This window comes from Rattus norvegicus, chromosome 1, assembly GCF_036323735.1.
Source record: "Rattus norvegicus strain BN/NHsdMcwi chromosome 1, GRCr8, whole genome shotgun sequence".
NCBI lineage: Eukaryota > Metazoa > Chordata > Mammalia > Rodentia > Muridae > Rattus > Rattus norvegicus.
Genome location: NC_086019.1, coordinates 44,729,977 through 44,745,516, shown reverse-complemented (window position 1 = coordinate 44,745,516; position 15,540 = coordinate 44,729,977). Strand labels below are relative to the sequence as shown.

Genomic DNA, 15,540 nt, shown 5'->3' with positions numbered 1-15,540 from the left:
AGTGCTTGCCTAGCAAACGCAAGGCCCTGGGTTCGGTCCCCAGCTCCGAAAAAAAGAAAAAAAGAGAGAAAAAAATAACCAACAAGAAATATAGCTTAACAGTTTTAATCTGGTGAAAATTTTACTGCAAAAAAACACAAAAGTGTTTATCCTGTAAAAACCAAATTGTAGTCATATTTGATTCAAAACTCTTGGCCAGAAGAAAATGAAACTTAACTTCCTTCACTTGATGACAGAATTTAACAGTAACAGAAACAAAAATAATCACAGTACACATTGAAATGTGGATGTACCCCTGCGCTCTCGATAATATAATAAAACAAGAAACAAAACTACTAAGGTATAAATATAAAATAAAACATAAAATCCATTATTGTCAAGTGATACTGTTAACCTGACTAAAAATTGGTCATTGAATGGTGATTGAAGCTACTTCAAACCAGATAATATTAAAAGAAGCATGTGTGCTAGGAAAGACTTGCTAGGTCTGGAATCCTTCCTGGTAGACACAGAAACTAGAAATTATTAAACTCTGTTATTCTACAGAGAAAGCCATCATGCCCTGCCAGTCCCAAAATAACCCAACAAATCTCATTTTATTTGGTTCCTCATCTAACAACAGGAACAAAGAAATGTTTTATAACACCTTAGGAAATTATTACATGGAAATCCTGAACAAAACCTTAATGATGTTAAGACAAACAATGAGAATTTATGAGAGAAATAAGGCCATGGATCAGATGAAAACTGAAAAACAATAGTTAAGTATTAGAGATTAATTCTAGTTTCCATTGAAAGGACTGAATAAGAAATGAAAACATTCCAAACGAACCAAAGGATATCTGTAAAATAAAATAACTAATGAAATGTAGAAGACGATATTTCATTTTTCAAAGTGTGAATTAGGAAAGTAGAAGATCCAGGAGAGACTGTAAAAGCCACAGGAAAGACACTGGAATAGGAAAGAGGAAAATCAACAGAAAAAACATGAAGGAAAGTAGGAATTGAGAAATCTCCATGATGGACTGAATAGTGATTTCCAAAGATGTCACCAACATAATCCCTAAAACATGTGAAAATGTTGCCTTATACGGGACTTTCCAGATGTGAGGTCATGAGAGGTGCTCCACAAGGGCACAATAGATGCAGAGGTCAAAGGAGCTGAGCAAAATCGTGAGCCATGGAATTCAATCAGTCTCAAGATGCTGGAGGCAGGTCCAACTGAAGGAAATAGGCCAATAGAGACGTCTATCATATCCTAGCCATTCCCTGTATTCCTTTCTCCCTACTTCCTATCTGCCAGGAAGCAAAGAGCAGTCTCTATACATTGCTGTCACCACAGTATTCTGTGTAAGCACATGGGGCAAGAGGACCACAGGGTAAACCATCTGAAACCATGATGCAAAACCAATACTTCTTCCTTAAGTTGTTTGTAAAAAAGATGGCTCAGTGACTAAGAGCACTGGCTGCTCTTCCAGAGGACCCATTTGCGCATAGCCATCTGTAATTCCAGTCTCAGGGGATCCAATGCCTTCTTCTGGCCTCTGCATGTGCATGGTACACAGACAAATGCATTTAAGCAAAACACATATACACGTTTCTTAATGGAAAAGCTCCCTAGAAGTTGTCTAAGTCTCTTATCACAATAATAAAACTCAACTCATACACATTAGACACAAAACAGAACACTGTTTTAAAATTTTTTAATGGGACAAAAATGTGAGGCAAAATGTTACATTCAACCTTCAAGGAGGCCTTGAAGGACCAGTACATTGATCTAGAAAGGTAATGCCTAATTTGCAATGGAGGGATCAGGATTCTAAAAATGCCAGGATCATGTAATTTCTGCTAATGAAAGAAAAGCAGGAACAAAGAGAATCAGGGCAATAGAAAGGCCACGTGGACTGTACTTGACAGATCTGGAGGGACAGATCTTCCCAAGGCTGTTGGAGCCCAGGTGATTCCATCAGGAGCCTCAGGTGCTGAATGAAGTGCAGCAGGTGCTAGTTCTTGCGCTGTAGTGTTCTGGTTTGGGTCCAGTCTTTCCTGGCCATCCTTCCATTAGTCACTACATCATTTGTATTGGAAGTAATTTTTTTTTACTAATGTAGGGCTAACAATTAAGAAATTACCTAGAGTCTCAGAAGGAGGTTGGAATTTGAAACTTTTGAACAGCATTGGGACTGTGAAAGACTATGGTTTGGGATACTTAAAGATGGGCAAAATGCATTTTGCCTTATGTGGTGAAAATAAAACTTTAGGGGACAAGATGTAATGTTATGGTTTAAAGAGTAGTGTTGAGGCTTTTGCCCTACCTACTTCGAGAACAAAGACCATTCTCAGCAATCAGACTGTCGACATTCCAGAAAAGGTCGACGTCACTCTGAAAGGGCACACAGTCATTGTGAAGGGCCCCAGGGGAACTCTGAGGAGGGACTTTAATCACATCAGTGTAGAGCTGAGTCTTCTTGGAAAGAAAAAGAAAAGGCTCCGTGTTGACAAATGGTGGGGTAACAGAAAGAACTGGCCACTGTCAGAAACATCTGCAGTGCTGTTCAGACCATGATGAAGGGTGTGACACTGGGCTTCCGTTACAAGATGAGGTCTGCGTATGCTCACTTCCCTATCAATTCAGGAGGGGTCTTTGGTTGAAATCCAAAATTTCTTGAGTGAAAAATACATCGGCAGGGTTCAGATGAGGACAGTGTTCCTTGTTCTTGTCTGTCTCAAGCCCAGAAGGATGAATTAATCCTTGAAGGAAATGATATTGAACTTGTTTCAAATTCAGCGGCTCTGATTCAGCCACAACAGTTAAAAACAAGGATATCAGAAAGTTTTTGGATGGCATCTATGTGTCTGAGAACCGTGCAGCAGGCTGACGAATGAAACCTCAGTTTCCCAGCTCCAGAAACAAGATCCTGATCACAAGTACAATTTGGGCTCTTTGGGGACAATAAAAGACTTATATATTGAAAAGAAAAAAAGAGTAGTGTTCAGGTGTCAGGTTGATAAAGGGCAGAGTTGCGATGGTCTTATTATTAATATTACTGGATTTAGAATCACCATTAAAACATACATAGGTGTAGGAAATGTTGGTGTTTCATTTACTTCTTCCTCTCTGTTCAGTTTAAGGCACCACCACATTGATAATAATATCCAGGGTAGTTCTTTTCTCTTTAATTAAACCTTTCTGGAAACATATATATTGTATATGTATATATACACGTACATATAGAGAGATATATGTATAAGTCTGTATCTGAGTTATTGTATCTTTTCTCATATAATTTAAAGCAGATATTACGACTCTCAAAAATCTTCTTCCCCTTCCAAGATTGATTCTAGGTCCTTTACATATGGGTGAATTTTATTACAGGGTTCATTAGTGCTATAGTTTGAATCTGTGATTTCCTCCCATGAGTTCTTGCTTAGAACACTTACTTTCCAGATTGGGGAGAGGAACAGTTGGGAAAGACTATATATCCTTTAGGAGGTAGAACTTGGGGCAGTTGGGAAGGACTGTACAATCTTTGAGGGGAGGGACTTAGGGCAGTTGGGAAGTACTGTAGACCCTTTGGAGGGAGGGATTTGGGGGAGTTGGGGAGTACTATAGACACTTTAGGAGGTGGGACTTAGGGCAGTTGGGAAGAACTGTACAACTTTTGGGGGAAGGGACTTGGGGCAGTTGGTGAGTACTGTAGACCCTTTAGGAGGTGGGACTTAGGGCAGTTGGGAAGAATTATAGACCCTTTAGGAGGTGGGACTTGGCAGGCGTGTGTAGGTCCTTGGAGATAGGATCATTTTTTTCACTCCTGGTGCCTCCTTTCTTGCCCCTCTGCCAGGTGTGAGGACCCATCGCTAAGCAAGCAGCTGAACAGCCTCTGTGCCTTCCCACCATGGAGAACTGCATCCCGAGAGAACTGGACTCAAAATAAATCTCTCTCCCAATAAGTAACTGACACAATTTACAAATCATGTCCTTACATCTTGCTAAATACGTATTGACTGTAGTGTTTGGTAGAAAGTGAGTCCTCAAAAATTTTCTGATTAAAATAATATCACCTAAAAAATATTTTTTTTACTTTTATCCCAATCATTATAGCTGGGTTTTTTTTTTCACCTTTTAATACACCAAGTAGAGACTTTAAGCAGACTAGCCTGGTAGAAGTGACTTTCCTTACCTTGTTCCCCATTTTAGGAAGAAAATATTTATTTCCCCATTAAATATGCATTGTTAGTCTTTAAGGGAGTCTTTTTTTATTAAATTTATTCATTTATTCTCTTAACATCCCAATATAAGCCCTCACCTCTTCTCTTCCCCACAAAGATCCTCCCCCCCATTCCTTCTTCCCTTCTCCTTTGAGTCCAGATATCAACCCCTCCACCTTCCTACTCCACCCCACTCCCTGCCCTCCCAGGCACATCAAGTCACAGCAAGGCTAGTCACATTCGTTCCAAACTGAGGCCAGATAAGGCAGCCCAGTTAGGGGAACAGGATCCACAGGCAGGCAGCAGATTCAAGGATAGCCCCCATTCTTGTTGGTGCAGGACCTGCATGAAAATCAAACTGCTCCTCTGCTACACATGTTCAGGAGCCCTAGGTCCTGCCTGGGTATGCTCTTCGGTAGGTCAGTCTCTGGGAGCCCCCAAACATCCAGGTTAGTTCACTGTGTTGGTCTTCCTGTGGAGTCCCTGTTCATAAGAGAGTGACTTTACAAGCTGATATTGATCTTAGAGTTCTTATTAGGGTGTTTATAGTGATAAATTTTTGTTGAATACATTTCCTAATCCTCTTTCTATACCAGTAATGAGAATGCGTGAGAATCAGCTTCCCAATGCCCACCGGGTATCCTGGGACAAACTTGTTTTTATGAAGCACACCTTCCGAGTATTTATTGACTGGTTAAATTTCTTCCTTTCCAAGGAAGTTTTGTCTGAACTTAAATTAGCAGTATTGGCTCATCATTTATTTATTTTTTTTAAAGTAAAAATGCCTTTCAGGGAGGCCATCCCACATGCAGTCACCAAACCCAGACACTATTGGGGATGCCAAGAGGTACACGCTCACAGGAGCCTGATATAGCTGTCTCCTGAGAGGCTCTGCCAAAGCATAAGAAATACAGAGGGGGTGCTTGCAGCCAACCATTGAACTGAGAATGAGGTCCCCAGTGGAGCAGTTAGTACCTGAGGGGTTTGCAACCCCATAGGAAGAACAACAATATCAACCAACCACACCCCCCCCAGAGCTCCCAGGGACTAAACCACCAACCAAAGAGTACACATGGAGGGACCCATGGCTCCAGCTGCATGTGTAGCAGAGGATGGCCATGTCGGATATCGATGGGAGGAGAGGCCTTTGGTCCTGTCAAGGCTTGATGCCCTAGTGTAAATACCAGGGTGTTGAGGTGGGAGTGGGTGGCTGGGCATGGGAGCATCTTCATAGAAGCAGAGGGTGGGGATAGGAGACAGGGAAAGGGAATAACATTTGAAATGTAGATAAGGAAAATATCCAATAAAAAAATGAAAGAAAAAAAATGCCTTTTGGTACCTTAAGTAATGCCATTGAAACTTTGTAAAATGAGCTAACAGGTTTGGAATTAGGTCTTCTCTTAAATGTTTGTAAATTCTGATATCTATGTTTCTTCACTATGTTTTTTTCTTCACTAATGATGTAACAGAATGTTAACAGCATTAATTTTTAAATATGGTTTTGCTCTGATGGGTTTTTGTACTATTTTTTGCGTCTCCTATATTTTCCTCTAACCTTTATTAGTTCTTCTTAAGTTTGGCATGCTTCATTATTTCTGGCTTTTTCTTTAAATGAATCAGCTTATTTCTCTTACTTTTGCATTATTTTTATTTTGTAACAACTCCCCCTCAAGCTAATGATTCTTCTGCATCAGAACTCCTGAGTTTACAGAGGAAAGTGAGGAAGGCAGTGAAGCACAGAGAGAGCTTGCAGCTCAGGACACTCCCAGTGTCTTGAGTATAAAGGGCAGAGGTGAAAAGAACAGCTGGAGCAACTGGAATCAGACAAGATCGTTGAAAAAAATCACAGTATCTGGAAAGGGCGCAAGAAAAAAAAAATGTAGCCGTGAACTTAGGGAGTCAGACACAACATAAAAATAGAAGAAATAAAAGACACCGGATAGAAAAGTTAAGAATTTTGGTTGTGTTTTACATACATAAAATTAGATTAGATTCCCGGTACAGTTTGAACAGAAGAGGGAAGAATTTCTTTCTTTTAAATGAGTAGTACCAAAAGTCCCACTGTGGTGTGTTTGTTTTGGTTAAACTGCAATCCAGAGATCTAACACATTTAACAAAATTCAATAACATAGATCCAAAGAAACACCTACATGACCACATGGTGATTCATCAGATTGAGCAATGACGACGACGACGATGACGACGACGCGGCGGCGACGACGACGACGCGGCGACGACGACGACAACGACGACGACGACAACGACGACGACGACAACGACGACGACGACGACAACAACAACAACAGCAACAACAATAACAGCAACAGCAACAGCAACAGCAAAAAGAACCTAAGAAAGTAGCAAGGGAAAGAAGAAAAATCTAACTCCACTTCATTTCAGATAAAAGTAAGGAAAATGGCATTCTTGACTTCCCAGTGTGAGCTAAGTATGTCGTAGGACAATGATATACTGTTAGGCATGGAATTTCTTTTTAAATCAAATTGTGTATTGCAGGACGAATCATCTGAAAAATATGAGGATTAGATGGGACACCTTCACATACATAAAAGCTGATAAGACTCATGGTTAGAATGCTACAACGTAAGAAATAGGTCTTGCTTTTAAGTTCCAGTGTCTCTTCCACTTCTCAGAATGAAAAAGAAATGGTATTGAAAGACTGAATATCTGGAACAGTAGTAAATATGTCAATGAATAGGAAAGCCAATGTCTTTTCTTTTTCTGACTTATTTAAAGGACATCTGGCTATTTAAATCTAAAAGAAAAGTCTGAATCATGAGGTTTATGACACATCTGATAAAAATAGCTGAAAATGGGGTGTAGGCCAAAAGAAATCTATTCCAACCGTCTTCAAGTATAGATGAGGTCATAGATAAGATTCATTTGTGATAAGCCGAAATCAATTAAGACTATGCATTGTCATTCCTCAGAAATGCTCTGGGGACAAATTAAGATATGGATAAACTAAAAACCAATAGAGAAAACAACCCAGAGTATAAAAGGCTAAATATCTGCCAGTATTTTTAAAATGCAACAAAAATAGCAAAAATTATTAGAGTCAGAATTTGTTTTCAAAACTCAAGGTCTGAAGGGTGAAGCTGCAAGCTTTCTGGTATTTTCACACCTCTAATTCCATGGCTACTACTCAGCTATTACAATCTAGAATCCCTCCTCTACCCCACTCATAGATAAGATATCAGTCTCCACCACAACCAAGTTGGAAGATGAGCTCTAAGAGGGGCCTTTAGGTTTTGAATGTCTTGTCCTCATGGATGAAGGATGCTACTGTAAAGTGGCTCTCAGGAAAGGACTCACTGCTTGTCTGCCATGTAAACACATAACATTCCCTGTCTTCTGTCACATAAAAATATTAAAAGAATCCCTGATGCTAGACATGGTGACTACATTTTAATCCCAGCACTTGGGAGGCAGAAGGAGACGGATTTCTGTGAATTAGAAAGCAGCCTGTACTACACAGAGAGCTCCAAGTATTGTGGTACTTGTGTTCAAGGACTACTCACATGGGAGCCTAACTCCATGTTACAATATCATTGTTCACCTAACCTCATCTCATTGTACAGTCATTGTATTATCTCCCACCTTATCAGAGAAATGACTACTGCCTGAGATTCTGAGGAAGAAAGAGGGACTGTGTTTACATAACTTTTATTATAGCAGGTTGTTACAATTATCCTTTTCCTTGGCTATTATTATTAAATTGTCTTGCCTGATTTAAAGATTAAGTTTTATTTTAAGTTATGACTGTGTAATAAAAGAGTACAGTACACATCAGTTTCAGAATTCCTGTGGTCTCTGGTATCCAGAGTGAGCCTTGCAGTGTGTTCCTGACAGCCAAACACAGACACTGGATCTGTCTTAAGCTATTCTCAGAATCATGAAAATGCAAAGAAATCTACCCTGAAACTGTAATGAAAACAGAGGAGAATAAAGACCCGGAGATGGTCTGGAAATAAAAAGAGTGGACAAGAGGTAAGGAAAGAAAGCACGAAGTAGCCTAAAAGCTACTCAAGAGCAAAACTTTACCCTGAAACTTAAGAAACACCTTCAACTCATGACTAAATACAACAGGAAAGAAATACCTGTTTGGGCCCAGCAGTGAGGAGAGCACACCGCTTCGGTAGAGGACCAGAGCTCAGTTTGCAGCAATTATGTTGGGTGGCTCTTAAGCACCAGTATTTTCAGTTCTAGGGAGTCTGATGCCCTCTTCTGGCCTCCAGAGGTAACCACAGTCGCATGCATGTGCACACACACACACACACACACACACACACACACACACACACACACAGAAACACACAGAAACACACAGAAAGAGAATAAAAATAACACTTTCTAAATGTGTTCATAAGAATCAGGGAGTATTTACAAAATGATTTGTCCCTGCAATGCTCTTATAAGTCTTAAACCAAAAGAATATGAAATTTTAATTAACAGTGGAATTGACACGTACGTAATGTTTATACCATGGAATACTAAGTACCACGAGGAGGGTAGACAGGGAAAAGGAGAGAGCAGAATGGCTTCCTAGAACTATCCTTTACAACATCTAGACTGAGTGACTGTCTGATGACTGTATGCCCAGCATGCATTGCATGTCTAATGTGGAACTTGTCTATACATGAGCCAATTTGCTAGAGTCCCAACTAGAGTGACAGGCCACTTAGCAAGGATATTCCAGCTCCAAAAGTTGATGGGGGAGAGCCTCAGTGGTGGGAACTGTTGTAAGAGAAACTTCTAAAAGTTCTGTGGCAGAAGCCAGTTCTCAAGTATTAGGGACCTATATGGTAAGAGACCAGACCCTGCCTTCTGAAGACCCTATGATTATTCATGGTTCACCAGTACCTGCTCCTCTGCTACCCCCGTGCAAATGCTAGCCTCTTGGTGTCTGTCTCTAAGCACAAACAGCAAGAAAAGAGCTGTGGCCAAGACCAGTTTAACAGAGATGTTTGTCCTTTTCTCTACATCTATCCTCCCTGCTCACCTCTAACCCAGTAGGAGCTGAATCACAGCTAGGAGAGGAGGGGGCAGGGAAACAACAGATCTGTGTGCAGTGTCCAGTCTTTATCCCAAGTCTCTTGAGCCAGAAGCTTGCCCTGCAATTACGAAGAATAAATGTTTCAAAAAAATAATAAATTAGAATTATAAACTGCATTAACATTTAATAACAGAAAGTGACATGAAATTTTGGAATATTCCAAAGTTATCATCAAGGAAAGAGGGGAGAGGGTAGTTTGACACAGAATGTTCTAAAACTATAATTGGAGAAGAGTAAATGGTGGCAATTTAGATTTGTGAAATAGACATACTTGTAAGGTCATGTGATCCTACCCCATGGTTATATGGTCCTATGTAAGCGAGGAAGGGAAGGTTCATGTTCAGAGAATGTCAAAAGAGCAGCTCTCCGTATCAAGTGCTTGAGCTCAGGTTTGCACATCTATGAACTGAGAAATTCCTTTCAAAGTGTTGCCTTTGTTTAAACTTTAAAGAAAGATAACAAAGCAGGACCTATTCCCAGGGTTGATTTGAGAAGCAAGACAGATAAATGCAGAGCCATCTTGTCTGATCTGTGAACTTTAATGACTCAGGCTCCTGGAGTTCAAAGGGAGAAGCTGGAGAGATGGCTGGGTCAATAAAGTGATTATCGTGTGTGTGTGTGTGTGTGTGTGTGTGTGTGTGTGTGTGTGTGTGTGCGCGCGTGCGCACCCGCGCTCGTGTTTGTGTGCATGAGAGAGAGAGAGAGACAGAGAGACAGAGACAGAGACAGAGAGACAGAGACAGAGAGCCTGAATTGATCCCCAGGACTCGGGACTCAAGCAAAAGCTAAATGTAATGTCAGAGACTTGTAGGAGATGGATAAATCCCAAGGGTTCATTAGCTAGCTAGACTAGCCTACACAGTGAGTTATACAGCTCCAGGCCAGTGAGAGATCCTCACCTCAAAACAAACAAACAACTCCCTCCCAAAAAACCTCCAAAACAAAAACCAATAACAATAAAAACAGACAAAAAGGTAGCTCCTGAGGAATGGCACCTGAGGTTGTTCTCTGTCCCTCTGTCCTCCACACACATGCCCATATATGTCCACCCTTCACACATGCACCACACACACACACACACACACACACACACACACACACACACACACACACACAATTAAGGAGGAAGGAACATTGCTGATTGGGAATAGGGACCAACCTCCACTCCAACCTCAGGCTGTAAAACATACTACAACCTTCATATAGCTGTAAATAGTGTTTGCCTTCTCAGAGTATAATATACATTAGTTGCATTTAGCACAGTTCACTAAGGATAAACATCTCTCCATACTCTAGAAGATTATCTGGAACCCTTAGCTTTAGTCCTGAACAGATAGCTGACCTGTACCATTCAGCCAATGTTAATGGTGCATCAATGCAGATAGGAATGAATGGGACCTCAAATGAGTGGATTTTGATGCTCAGTATTAAACACATGGGAACAATCATAAAGCTTGAAGGGATAGTGGCAGAGGAGAGACACAGATTTGGGTCAGGATGGCAAGATATCATCATCATAAAAGTCCCACCACAGGCAACAGATAGAACTTTTGATGAGCTGGTAATGTCTGTCTTAACAAATTTATCAGCATATAAAGCAAATGGTAGCAGACAGGTAGACAGTTGGCATTGAAGATTGTGGAACAAGATGGCAAGTACGAACAAACCACACACAGCCGGACCTCACTGCATTGGAAGACTTTTGGGGATACAGAGTGGTATTCCTGCCCTAGACTATACAAGCAGAAATCCAGAGGCACAAAACCCAAGATATACAGAGGGGATCTAGAGCCAAGATGAACGGCAAGTGCAGCCCAACTTGCTAGGCTGACTCATGTCAAGGTGACAAGACAGTCACAGTCCCCCCTATCTATACTCATTTACGCTACCTAACAACTCTTCCAGCTCTTTATACCAAGGGACCCGGAGGGAGTTGGTAAATGCTGTTTGTGGTAATTTACTGCCCTCGGCTATAAGATTCAGTAAGCACTGGCCCAGAATGGAAGACTCGTCATTATCAAAGGAAAGCCCGATGCAATCTTCTTGGTCCCTTGAATTCTTTCTTCTCACAATCTGACCGACTACCTGTAATTGCACACAGTATCTGATTCCCATTGATTTTATTTTGCCAAAGCCCATATGCAATACCTACCTTACCTGGCTTCAGGATTATTAGTCTGTGACTTTCATTTCCCACAATGCCATGCAGATGCTGCCTAAGATTGCTCAAGTGAGTGGGAGAGAGGAGGAGTGAGTGGATGAAACTTGAATAGGCAATCACTGTGTGTCTGGTGAATTCTACACTATTCACACATAAAGATTTAGGCGAGACTGTACTTTCATGTAGCACTCCAACATATTTCACACTGTGAGACGAGTCCACTGGAAAATCAGGAAACCAGGAAGTCTTTAACAAGACTTGTCTTGTAGCGACGTGAGTCTACTCCTTGTTTGCATCTTCAGTGTATTTCAAAAGACAGTCACACAGACCCTTCTCCATGTTGAATATCAGCATGCTAATTTTCTCACATACATACACTCGAAGACCTGCTCTACAAATGTGCTCTACCATAAACCAAAACCTAATAGATACAAAAACCCCTTTGAGAAAATCAGAATGTAAGCTTTCCCCTATCTTGACTTCCTTCCGGCCCTGGAGGGAAATCTGATAAGGGTGAAGGTCATTCCACAAACCAGCAACTCATGTAGGAACTTTTGCAAGTCTCCAGTTAACACACCCACCCGTCACCATCAGGCTCTGTGATTTGCTAGTCTTTCAAGAATCTGATGGTGCTAACTGAAAGTTGCCAAACTTTCTAAACGAGGTAAACACACAGAAAAAGATGCTTAGTCACTGTAGGGGAGCAAAGGTTTGGCTCAAGGGACAGTGTAGTGAACCAAACAGAACCAAGCAGAATGTAAAGGTGTAGATTCTATCAACTGAGTATTTTTCTGAAGCTACTCCAGAGGTCTCTGCTGGAAACAAGAGGTCTTAAGAGCAATGTATGTGGTCATAGGCCACACGCTGGTTTTACGCATATCTGCACTAAGTCAGCTAAAACATGGCTAATGTCAGACATCCAGGGAGTTATAGCACAAAATGGCTGACAGTAAATATCCAAGTAACCCCAAGTAACTGTAATCTGCTCTTTAACTATTTTTGGCGGACTACCACTTTTATGTGCATTCTACATAATTTCGATCTTGGGGTCAGAGTTCCAGAGCCTGAGCCCAAGCCCTGGCCAGCCTACCAGCACGCGTGTCATTCTGTAATTCTGTGTGTCTTCGTGGCTACCTCCATGAGACCTGTGTGCTGGTCTGAGAGTTTCATCCTGAGAGTCCTTTAGTCTCCAAATGTATCTTTGTCTTAGCAAATATCTACAACTGTCTTGACAACATGTGCCATGTAGAACCGTCTTTGACAGGCTGGGCAGAGGTAACGGTGTACTCTACTTATATATGTCAAGAAACAACAGACTGTGGTGAGAATCCAAGAAGAAACATTAGTAAATGCAAAAACCATTTTTCTGTATTTGTGATCTATTCAATCATCCATTTAGTCATCCATAGATATTCACCAAGTGGATGTTATGTGCCAAATCTTCTTCTGGACCCCATAGATGAGACAGTGAAAGTGAAGTTTTAGAAGACTTCGTTCTAGTATAGGGTTGGAAGGAAGATACTAAACAACTTATTTCAATACTGGAAAAAATATTGCCTTAATAAAATAGAACAAGACAAGGGGATCCTTCTTCTTCTAAATAAGCAAGAACTGCTTGCCTCATTGGCACAGTTTATAAGATGGTTGTATTAGGCCTTCAGTAGGAGCAGATTGCCGATGCCTCCATAATGTTAAATAACCTGATATGTAAGGAACCACGTGCATGGGATTCCTAGGAAGGAAGAACAAGAGGCATCCCACACTGACAGCTCTGCACAGCTAGAACACTCAGAGCTCTATGGTCTACTCGAGCAAGATAACGGCAAATACATCTTGGAGGATAGTGAACAGATCCTCCCAAGCTAGGGGATGGATCATGGGCTGTATTTAAAATGCAAGGAAAACTACAGGATGGTTTTAAGCTGCTATTTGGAGTGTCTGGGGGAGAGAAACAAGGAATCCAAACAGGAGGCTTTGAGTTGTCCAGGTGAGAGATGACCGTGGGTGGGACGGAGGCTACATCAGCGGAGATTGGACATATATATTTAAGGTAGAGGAAATATGACTTGCTAATTAACTGGATGAGGATGAAAAGCAAGAAGGCGAAGCAAGGATGACTTCCACAGTTTTGGATTGGATAACTGGGTTGAACAGTCCAAAGAGGAACAGGTTTGGAGGGGGTGGATTTCCTCCGCTCAGCTTCTGAGATGCCTGGTAAATGTGGTAATAATAGTAGCTACCTTGTGGGGTTGTCATGAAGAGAAAATAGGAAACACATGAAAAGAATTTAGGCCAGTGTCAAGTAGGAAGTAACTGCTCAATAAAAATGAAGAAGGATAGCTGTTGAAGTAAAGGCGGCCGTTCAAGAATTATTGATGGCTGTAATTCTTCACCTAACATGGGTCGGCAAAAGTCCATTACAGATGAAGAATAAAGATACAGGTATTCGAGGGTGATAGTTGCACAAACCAATAATACAGAACATCTGTCTCTTCCAATCCCTATGTTGAAACCTAAACTCCTAAAGTAACTGCAGTGAGAGGTGTTGGCTTCGGAATTGGTTAGACCAAGTGGATGAAGCCTCGTGTGTGGATGTAGTGATCTTTTACGTTCACACCAGAGGCTGTCTTGTGAACTTCCAGCATGTGAGGAGAAAGCAGATCCATTTGTCAGGACTCCAGCCCTCTTAAAACACGGAATCTGACTGAATCTGACCTCAGACCTTCCACTCTCCAGCAGTATGACAAGTTAGTTTCTGTTGTCTGTAAGTCACCCCTTAGGTGGTATTTTGTTAGAGCGGCCATAATGGACTAAGATAAACTTTTATACTCTCCAACAACAACAAAAATGAATTACTCTTAAAATGAAGCTGCCAGGGACAACCGAGCCAAGCACTCAGGTGCCATGGCAATGGTAAATCCCTAGATATTTTTCCAAATTTTATTCTCCATTTCTGTATTTATTTCTAATTACAGACCAGTAGTTTGTAGACATGCTCCAAGAAGTGCCCTTTCAGGGTATTAGTATGCAAAGCAGAAGATGCAGCTGAATAAAAAAGACCCCTCGTTATAGTAATTGAAGGGGGCGGGGCTCAGGTGCTCAGTGGGCTGGAATATCAACAGTATTTGCATACAGGAGGACCCCCTGGCAGGGGAGTGTCATACACGGCTACAAGCAATCAGTTCTAATTAGCTGGAAGGGAAAGGGCCTAATCATTCCTGCGGGAACTCTCTCCTCTTCCCCACAGATGTGAAATCTAAAGAGCAAGATATCCGCTTTCCTCACTCCCCCCTCAGAAACACTTCAGCCTAATCACAGGAGGTATAATCTAGTGCTTGGAATGCATTAAGCATCCAAGGCTCCTTCACCACCAAGCTGCGCTCTGCTGGCAGGCAGAAAGATTGGCAATTCCTGTGACTGCCAAGTGGTCCTCTAAGGATGCTTTATGTCCCAGGTTTCCAAACCAGGCTAAGAGTTCTTGACTCCCGCCCTGCTTTAGGTTTATCTCACTGAAAACCTCAGCTCCAGTGCCCCAGAGGGTACACATACCTAAGCCCAGAGAGCGCCTGAAGGAATTCGTGGGTATTTCTGAGTACGCCAACGATACAGTCAAGAGACTCCAACTTTCTTAACTTTGCATTCTCTTGAATCCCTCAGGCAAAAGGGTTGAGGATAGCCCGAGGCTAAGGGAACCTGAGTGCCTGAAAGACTTACAAACACTGTCCCAGGGACTAGGTGAACACTGCCCGGGCTGTGGGTAAAAGTGAACGGGGGGGGGGGGGGGGGTTGGGGAGAGGTTCCTTCCCACAAAGTGTGTCCTCTCCAAGAAGACACACACACACACACACACACACACACACACACACACACACACACCCCGACCCCCACCGCAGAGCCTCCTCACTGATGTCGCCAGAGCCGCCTGGGCACAGAGACATCGACACCTTGAGCTCTGTCGCCGGGCGGGCACGCCAGGAAGGGTTGCGACGGTGACTCACGCATCCAAGCGCCCGCGGGAGGGGAGGACGCCTCACCTCCGGCTGCGCCGGGCGAGGGGCTGCGCCTGTCTCCTGGACGCATGCGCTGCGAGTTGCTC

General features: G+C 42.1%; 1 long non-coding RNA gene across 1 annotated transcript; it reads right to left on the bottom strand.

Annotated features, from left to right (window-relative positions):
• Nucleotides 1-1,696: 1,696 nt before the first annotated feature.
• LOC134484991 (uncharacterized) lies at nt 1,697-15,515 on the bottom strand. The gene is made up of 4 exons (XR_010062863.1): nt 15,389-15,515; nt 8,328-9,341; nt 6,360-6,558; nt 1,697-4,692 (listed from the first exon to the last, which is right to left on the bottom strand). It is a non-coding gene; the product is annotated as an uncharacterized LOC134484991 (long non-coding RNA).
• Between the last annotated feature and the right edge of the window lie 25 nt (nt 15,516-15,540).